This window comes from Mandrillus leucophaeus, unplaced genomic scaffold, assembly GCF_000951045.1.
Source record: "Mandrillus leucophaeus isolate KB7577 unplaced genomic scaffold, Mleu.le_1.0 Scaffold51, whole genome shotgun sequence".
NCBI classification, from domain to species: Eukaryota; Metazoa; Chordata; class Mammalia; order Primates; family Cercopithecidae; genus Mandrillus; species Mandrillus leucophaeus.
The window spans coordinates 2,192,799-2,200,551 of record NW_012105475.1 but is presented as its reverse complement, the minus strand read 5'-3'; the positions used below and the strand labels follow the sequence as shown (position 1 = coordinate 2,200,551).

The 7,753-nt window shown below is 48.7% G+C and overlaps 1 protein-coding gene and 1 long non-coding RNA gene across 9 annotated transcripts in view; one reads left to right on the top strand and one right to left on the bottom strand.

Moving 5' to 3' along the window:
- Positions 1–7,753, bottom strand: part of DLGAP1 (discs, large (Drosophila) homolog-associated protein 1) — a 703,239-nt gene that overhangs the window by 112,445 nt on the left and 583,041 nt on the right. The window lies entirely within an intron of this gene.
- Positions 967–4,664, top strand: LOC105551163. Its single transcript, XR_001007827.1, has 3 exons — positions 967–1,092; positions 1,256–1,320; positions 3,851–4,664. It is a non-coding gene; the product is annotated as an uncharacterized LOC105551163 (long non-coding RNA).

Genomic DNA, 7,753 nt, shown 5'->3' with positions numbered 1-7,753 from the left:
TAGTAGAGACGGGGTTTCACCGTGTTAGCCAGGATGGTCTCCATCTCCTGACCTCATGATCTGCCCGTCTCGGCCTCCCAAAGTGCTGGGATTACAGGCTTGAGCCACCACACCTGGCCCACAGTTGCAACTTTTAAAAGACAGCAGAAGGAGAGAAATGCCACAAAACAAAATGCACATGGAAAAATCACTACCTTATTTCAAAATATTTACAGCTTCACATTTACAGGCCACCCAAAGTGTGGCGGTCAGTGGTGAGAAGGCAAAGATCAGAGGCTGTCAGGGTGGGGCATACACCATGATTCCCGGCCCCCCTCTGGGAGACACAAGGTATCCCACAGTCTTCTCTCCCAGTCACATCCTCCACGGAAACCACAAGATGACTTACTCAACTTTTTTTTAAAGTAGAAAAAAGTATGCTTGTGTGTGTGTAAGGGGAGGAGGCGGGATGTGAATGAGATGGAGGGTAGTGTAATAATTCCTGTAGTCATAAGACACGCCAGTTGGTAGTTACTAGTATTCCAGACACTTCCTAACGCCAGACAAATGCCCCAAGCCTCGGCATGTCTGGCTTAGAGATTTATTCAACTGATAGCAGCCGCCTCTTCTGGGGAGAGCAGATCTTTCAGAAAGCACTGGCTGCGCTGCTAATCAAACGCAACATTGTTCTCAGAAAGGAGGAAGAATGGAAAGGTTTGTTTCAGAGTCACAACTTTATTTTTTTTAAAAAGCACCCAAGTTGTTTTAACAAGTTGCTACAAAACTTGGGCTTCCTGAGTGGAGGCTGTTTTGCACAGTGCATCTACTGTACAAAAATCCAGGCAGGGAGGGATCAGAAAGTTAGAGTCATTAAAGAAAGAAAAAAAAAAAAAAAAAAAAGCCCCAGGCACTTCATGCCTGGAAATGATGTCAGACGCAGCCACTCCTCTGTTAGAACTACGACCAAACAATGCGCAGGCAATCCACAGCAGCTGCCCTGCAAATGTCAGCGCCAGCCCAGTCCAAAGAGCTTGAAACCTACCAAGCCGAAGGACTGTGCTGTGCCTCTCTCGCGCACATTTTCCCCAAGCACTCTCAGGAACCTGGCAACAGGTAACGTGGCAACCTTTGACTTATAAAAGGGCAAGTGGCACAATTTCAGGGAACAAATGGACTTTTTTTAAAGCCAGCATCTCCCCCACCACTCCCACACCCTCCCTCCCAACCAAAAGTGAGTAAAAAACAAAGCATTGACGCGGGCAGTCCTACTCTCGAGTGTCCCCTTGTGGCCAAGCCTGGAACATCACATCCGTACTTTGCAATCTGTGGATCAGCTACGAGGTAAGTCGCTCTTTGGAAGGGGTGGAGGTCTTCGCTGGACTTGTCTTCCGAAAAGCATAAAGAGTGGAAGTCAAGGCTAAGAATGGCTTGCTTTTTTACCTTACCACCTTAACAAAAACTTCACCTTAGCTGCAGGGTTAAATCTCTGGGTCGGGGCTGGGGATTTTCGTCGCTGTTGTTTTAAAGCAGCAGCCAAGGCCATGTTTTTTAAGGTGGTGAGTTAAACAGAGCAAGCACTGCGGTAGCCTCTTTCCACCCAATCTCTTTCTTCACATCCTAGTCACAGCCAAGCGTAGGGTGGACGGCAGTGAGGATAAACAGCCCAGAAACTGAGGGTTCCTGCAGGGTGGGACTGGCATTTTCCATTTTTATCTGAAGGTGTACTTTGAATGCAGACACTTTTCTCGCAGGCCAGAAGCACTGCTCATTTGCATTGCTGGCTTCCAGTTAGCCTATTTGCGAGGATTACTTAGGATTTCCAGACTGCAGGCCCAGCTACCCAGAGAGTGTCCCTCGAAGCCCCACCTCCACGCTTTCATCTCTATGTGGGGGGAAGCAGCCATGAAAATGCCAACGGCAGTATTTGTAACCGGCCTTCTTCCTTTTGGGAACTGCTTTCTGCAGCTCTCTCTGTTTTAGAGGAATAACTACAGCAGGGAGCTGCTCCAGCCACGCAGGAGGAGAGGGCACCGTTGAGGAGAGGGCACCCGCAGGAGGAGAGGGCACCGTTGAGGAGAGGGCACCCGCAGGAGGAGAGGGCACCCGCAGGAGGAGAGGGCACCCGCAGGAGGAGAGGGCACCGTTGAGGAGAGGGCACCGTTGAGGAGAGGGCACCCGCAGGAGGAGAGGGCACCCGTTCTGTCTCCCTCTGGCTATGTTAACTGGAAACTAGGAAAGGGGTTCAGATCAAAGTAAGTGTTCTCTTCAGAAAGTTCCATTCATTAACTAAATTAGCGGAAATTAAATGGTGTTTGGAGGAAGGTCATTTCAGAAGGCCCAGGGCCAGAGGCTGAGGTCTAAAACTTCTAATCTGGACTTTGATTGAAGTTTGGCAGTTAAGTAGGAAGTTGAAGGCTACCATATGTAAATCCAGTTCTTGCCTGAAATCACTCATTTCAAAGGAATATCTTGAAAGGACACAGACTGGGAAACAGGCATGAGGGGGAAAAAAAAAAAAAAGGTAGACATTTGGCTAGTATGTGCTTAGATCACTTAACACTAAAGATGAGAAACCCAGGGCTCTGAGTAAGAATCATTTGCCCAGTAGCTAAGGTGAGTCACAGCCTGCACAGAACTAGGGCACATGTTGAAGTCAGGATGTTGAGAACGTCAGGCTTACTAATTTGCAAGGCAGGAGTGTTGCTTCCAGTAGGGAATGTGATCAGGATTTCACGGCTCATTTTCCCAGCCTTTCCAACAGGTGCAGTCAAGTCATCCGTGTAGACAAGTGACTGCCCTGGCACTTACATCTGTTAGGATTAAATTTCCATTTGTTCCATTACTTTATATGAAGTGATTTCTACTGTCGAGTCAGACAGATCACTTCCTCTTAGACCTAGGGACTTTTTCAACATTTTTAACAATGTGTGTGTTTTTCAAAATGTGTCCCAGCCAGGTCTGCAGGTCTTCCTGGGTTGAATGGCCTGTTTACAGAAGGGGAAGATTCAGGACTTAAGGTCAGGGTTACGGAATTATATAAAGTTTCCTGTTTGGGCAGCTGGTCTAGCAACACCTCAGGTTGGGGCAGACTGGGTCTTGTTGAGAGATAGCATGCCCAGGAGGCTAGGGCCGGGAGAGTGCCAGGAGCAGGGAAGGACATTTTTCGTTTCTTTTGTTTTGAGACCGAGTATTACTCTGTCACCCAGGCTGGAGTGCAGTGGTGCGATCTCGGCTCCCTGCAACCTCCACCTCCCAGGTTCAAACGATTCTCCTGCCTCAGCCTCTCGAGTAGCTGGGATTACAGGTGCCCACCACCATACCCAGCTTTTTTTTTTTTTTTTTTTTTGAGACAGAGTTTCCCTCTTGTTGCCCAGGCTGGAGGGCAATGGCGCGATCTCAGCTCACCGCAACCTCTGCCTCCCTGGTTCAAGTGATTCTCCTGCCTCAGCCTCCCGAGTAGCTGGGATTGCAGGCACATGCCACCACCCCTGATTAATTTTTTGTATTTTTAGTAGAGATGAGGTTTCTCCATGTTGGTCAGGCTGGTCTCGAACTCCCGACCTCAGCTGATCTGCCTGTCTTGGCCGTGCGAGTGATCGCGCCCGGCCACTCCCAGCTAATTTTTATATTTTTAATAGAGACGGGGTTTCACCATGTGGCGCAGGCTCATCTTGAACTCCTGATCTTAGATGATCTGTCCACCTCAGCCTCCCAAAGTGCTGGGATTACAGGCTTGAGCCACCAAGCCCGACCTGACATTTTTCTTTTAAATCTTTCATCAAGCAGCTTTCATTTCTTGTCGGATGTCACTTTTCAGCATCCTGTTCCTATATTCTCTGTTAGGAGAACCTTTTTTTTTTTTTCTGGCCAGACTGAGAGAAAGGAATTAGTTAAAGGATGGAAGAATTACAAGATCAGGCACTGTTGTCTGTCTGATCCACGGATGTAACCACAGCACACGGCGCGGCTTACGGTACTAGTGTGGTAAATGCTTGTTACATGAAGGCATGAACAGGGATGAGAAGAGACTTCCTGGAGGAAAAAAAGGGACTAATAATCAGGAAAGGGAGGTGATCAGGGCAGGAGTAAAGTGGACACCTCAGCAAAGCCATTCGCTGTGATCTCTGATGGTGCAGTGTCATGTGTCACCAGAGCCCCCTCGTGTTTAATGTTGGCCAATCCTGCCAGCATGGATCTAGCAGGCCAAATCCTCATCTACCATGCTCTGACACCAGCTGGTCCCCTGGTCCACCTAATGTCCCTCATTCTCCCCACTTGGCCTCCCCTATGGGCCCTCGGAAAAGGACCGTGGGAGGCACCTGTGACACTGCCCTTTTCCTGTGCTGCTGTTTTTCTTCTTCGTTCTTTTCACTCCTCGTTATTCTCTCTCTTTTTTTTTTCTTGCTCAGCCCACACAGAACTAGGAACCTTGTTATTCTTCTACTTATTTTTCTGTGCTCTGTCTGCTTGCACACACACAGATGGATATCTGAGCGCCAGGGAACTTTCTTTACCTCCTAGTATCATTTCATGAGAATTAGTAGCACCTGCACAATGGGGCCTTGGAGACAGGAATAAAAGGAAAAATCTGGCATGGAATCACATGACTCAACAGGCTGTGAAGACTCCGTGCCCTGCTGCTGTATGTCTGGTAAACAGAATAAATAGCACTTGAGCATCCCTGACCTTTGGAGTAGCTGGTTGTTTCTAGATGGGACCAGGGTATCCCGCACTTACTGCCAATTCATCTTGCTTCAGTAAGTGCAGGGGGCGCTGTGCAGAGTGAGTGGCCTGTGTATGAACCAGAGTCCGTCCCATCTAAAGACAGTCCGGTCAGGCCGAGTCCTCACCGAGACTTCAGTGTGGATTAATCAGTAACCTTGGTTCACCGGCAGGCTTGCTGGACTTTGGAGAAAAGGCTGACCCTCCACCAAAGCAGCCCACTGCTGCCGTTGCCCTAGGAACAGAGGGCCTGGAGTCAGGGCTTGACCTGGCACAGGAGCTTTTGCACAAGGCCGGCTCAAACCTCCAAACCTGGGAAAACAGGATGCGTGGGGGAAGTGAGGAAGAAAGAAAATGCATCCACCATTCCTTCCCGTTGCTGTCAGCACGATGAGGAATAATTACCTGGATGTGGAACGCAGGCGTGTGGGAGGCTGCAGGCCCCCCTGTTCTGTGTAGTTAGGCACTTAATTTTTCATCCTCCTCCTTTTCTCTGCCCTCCCGAAACCCCCATTTTCAAAGGAAAAACAGAAAAACGTATCTAGTTAACCTGTGTAATACTGTTTACATCAGTCCACTTGGTCCAGAAAGGATACCAGCTCCTTACTGATGCTCAGATAACAGGGTTAGTGCTTAAAAAAATTATGCCTTGGGCCGGGCGCGGTGATCACGCCTATAATCCCAGCACTTTGGGAGACCGAGGTGGGCAGATCACGAGGTCAAGAGATCAAGACCATCCTGGCCAACCAACATAGTGAAACCCCGTCTCTACTAAAAATACAAAAATTAGCTGGGCATGGTGGTGCACGCCTGTAGTCCCAGCTGCTCGAGAGGCTGAGGCAGGAGAGTTGGTTGGGCCTGGCAGGCGGAGGTTGCAGTGAGCCGAGATCGCACCACTGCACTCCAGCCCGGTTGGTGGCGCGGGACTCCATCTCAAAAAAGAAAAAACAAAATTATGCCTCATTCATTATCCAACTTTGTCACTGAGAGAGAAGGACATGGATCCAGAGATGAACTTGTCCAGGCGACCCCAGGGTTCTTCCCCCCTCCATTACTCTTTTTTTTTTTTTTTTTGAGACGGAGTCTGGCTCTGTCACCTAGGCTGGAGTACAGTGTCACGATCTTGGCTCACTGCAACCTCTGCCTCCTAGGTTCAAGCTATTCTCCTAACTCAGCCTCCCTAGTGGCTGGGATTACAGGTGCATGCCACCCCGCCCAGCTGATTTTTGTATTTTTAGTAGAGATGAGGTTTTACCTTGTTAGCCAGGCTGGTCTCGAACTCCTGACCTCAAGCGATCTGCCTGCCTTGGCCTCCCAAAGTGCTGGGATTACAGGTGTGAGCCACTGCGTCCAGTCCCCTCCATTACTCCTTAAGTGTCCCTTAAAGACTATATTTATTTATTTATTTGAAACAGAGTCTCGCTCTGTCGCCTAGGCGGCTGTGCAGTGGCATGATCTCGGCTCACTGCAGCCTTCTGCCTCAGCCCCCTTAGTACCTGAGACTACAGGCGTGTGCCACCACACCTGGCTAATGTTTGTCTTTTTGGTAGAGATGGGGTTTCACCATGTTGGCCAGGCTGGTCTCGAACTCCTGACCTCAAGTGATCTGCCCACTTCAGCCTCCTAAGTGTTGGGATTACAGGCGTGAGCCACTGCGCCCAGCAAGGACTGCATTTAAAATACTATCTTTCTGTTAGGTACTTGTCATTTTCCAAAATTAAATAAAAACAATCTACGGACCTAGGAACCTGTGAAGTCCAGTACTAAAATCTATACCAATTTACTCTACCAACCCCCATCCTCCTCCTCGTTCGCTGAGTGTTTAATAAAGCCAGGCGCTTTACCTATAGCCTCATTATATTAAAACCAACCCTGCATAGGAAGTCAGGATCTCAATTTTGCGGATGAAAAGGAGGCTCATCTGGGCATGCCCGGCAAGGTCTGGGGAACGCCCCTTAATCGAGTACTTGAATTTGTCTGCAGGGAGAGGTGGCATCACCGCACTGTAAATAGTTCCAAGGTCAAGTTTGGCTAGTGGCTTTTAGAATTGTGGCAGAAGGATGCCATCCTACTCCCACCTCAGAGGCATCTCAGCTTGTGGAGCTCTGTGCTAACTAAGCCCACCTGTGGAGGGTGGCACTGGAGTGGTGACAGGTGTGCAAGGTTTCACATCTTCAAGGAAAAGACAGCTCCAAGGACAGAGTTGTTTTTTTGTTTTGTTTTTTTTTGAGATGGAGTCTCCCTCTGTTGTCAGGCTAGAGTGCAGTGGCGCGATCTCAGCTCACTGCAACGTCCACCTCCCGAGTTCAAGCAATTCCCCTGCCTCAGTCTCCCGAATAGCTGGAACTACAGGAGGGTGCCACCACGTCCGGCTTATTTTTGTATTTTTAGCAGAGATGGGGTTTCACCATGTGGACCAGGATGGTCTCCATCTCTTGACCTTGTGATTCGCCGACCTTGGCCTCCCAAAATGTTGGGATTACAGGCGTGAGCCACCACTCCTGGCCAATTTTATTTATTTATTTATTTATTTTTATTTTTATTTTTATTTTTTTTAAGAGATGGTGTCTCGCTCTGTTGCCTGGGCTGGAGTGCAGTGGCGTGATCATGGCTCACTGCATCCTCTAACTCCCGGGCTCAAGTGATCCTCCCACCTCAGCGTCCGGAATAGCTGGAACCACAAGCACACACTACCACATCCAGCTAATTTTTTAAAAACTTTTTGTAAAGATGGGGTCTCACTGTGTTGCCCAGGGTCAAGGTCAGATTTGTTAATACTTGTGACATTGTCTCCTGTTGGAGTTCTGGGTGTTCATTAGTTCATCACCATGTGTGTGATTCACACACTGTACTCAGAAACATTCTTTTTGTTTATTTTTGGGTTTTTTTTGAGATGGAGTTTCCTTCTTGTTGCCCAGGCTGGAGTGCAATGGCACACAATTCCTGCTCACTGCAACCTCCACCTCCCAGGTTCAAGCAATTCTCCTGTCTCAGCCTCCCAAGTAGCTAGGATTACAGGTGTGTACCACCACTCCCAGCTAATTTTTGTATT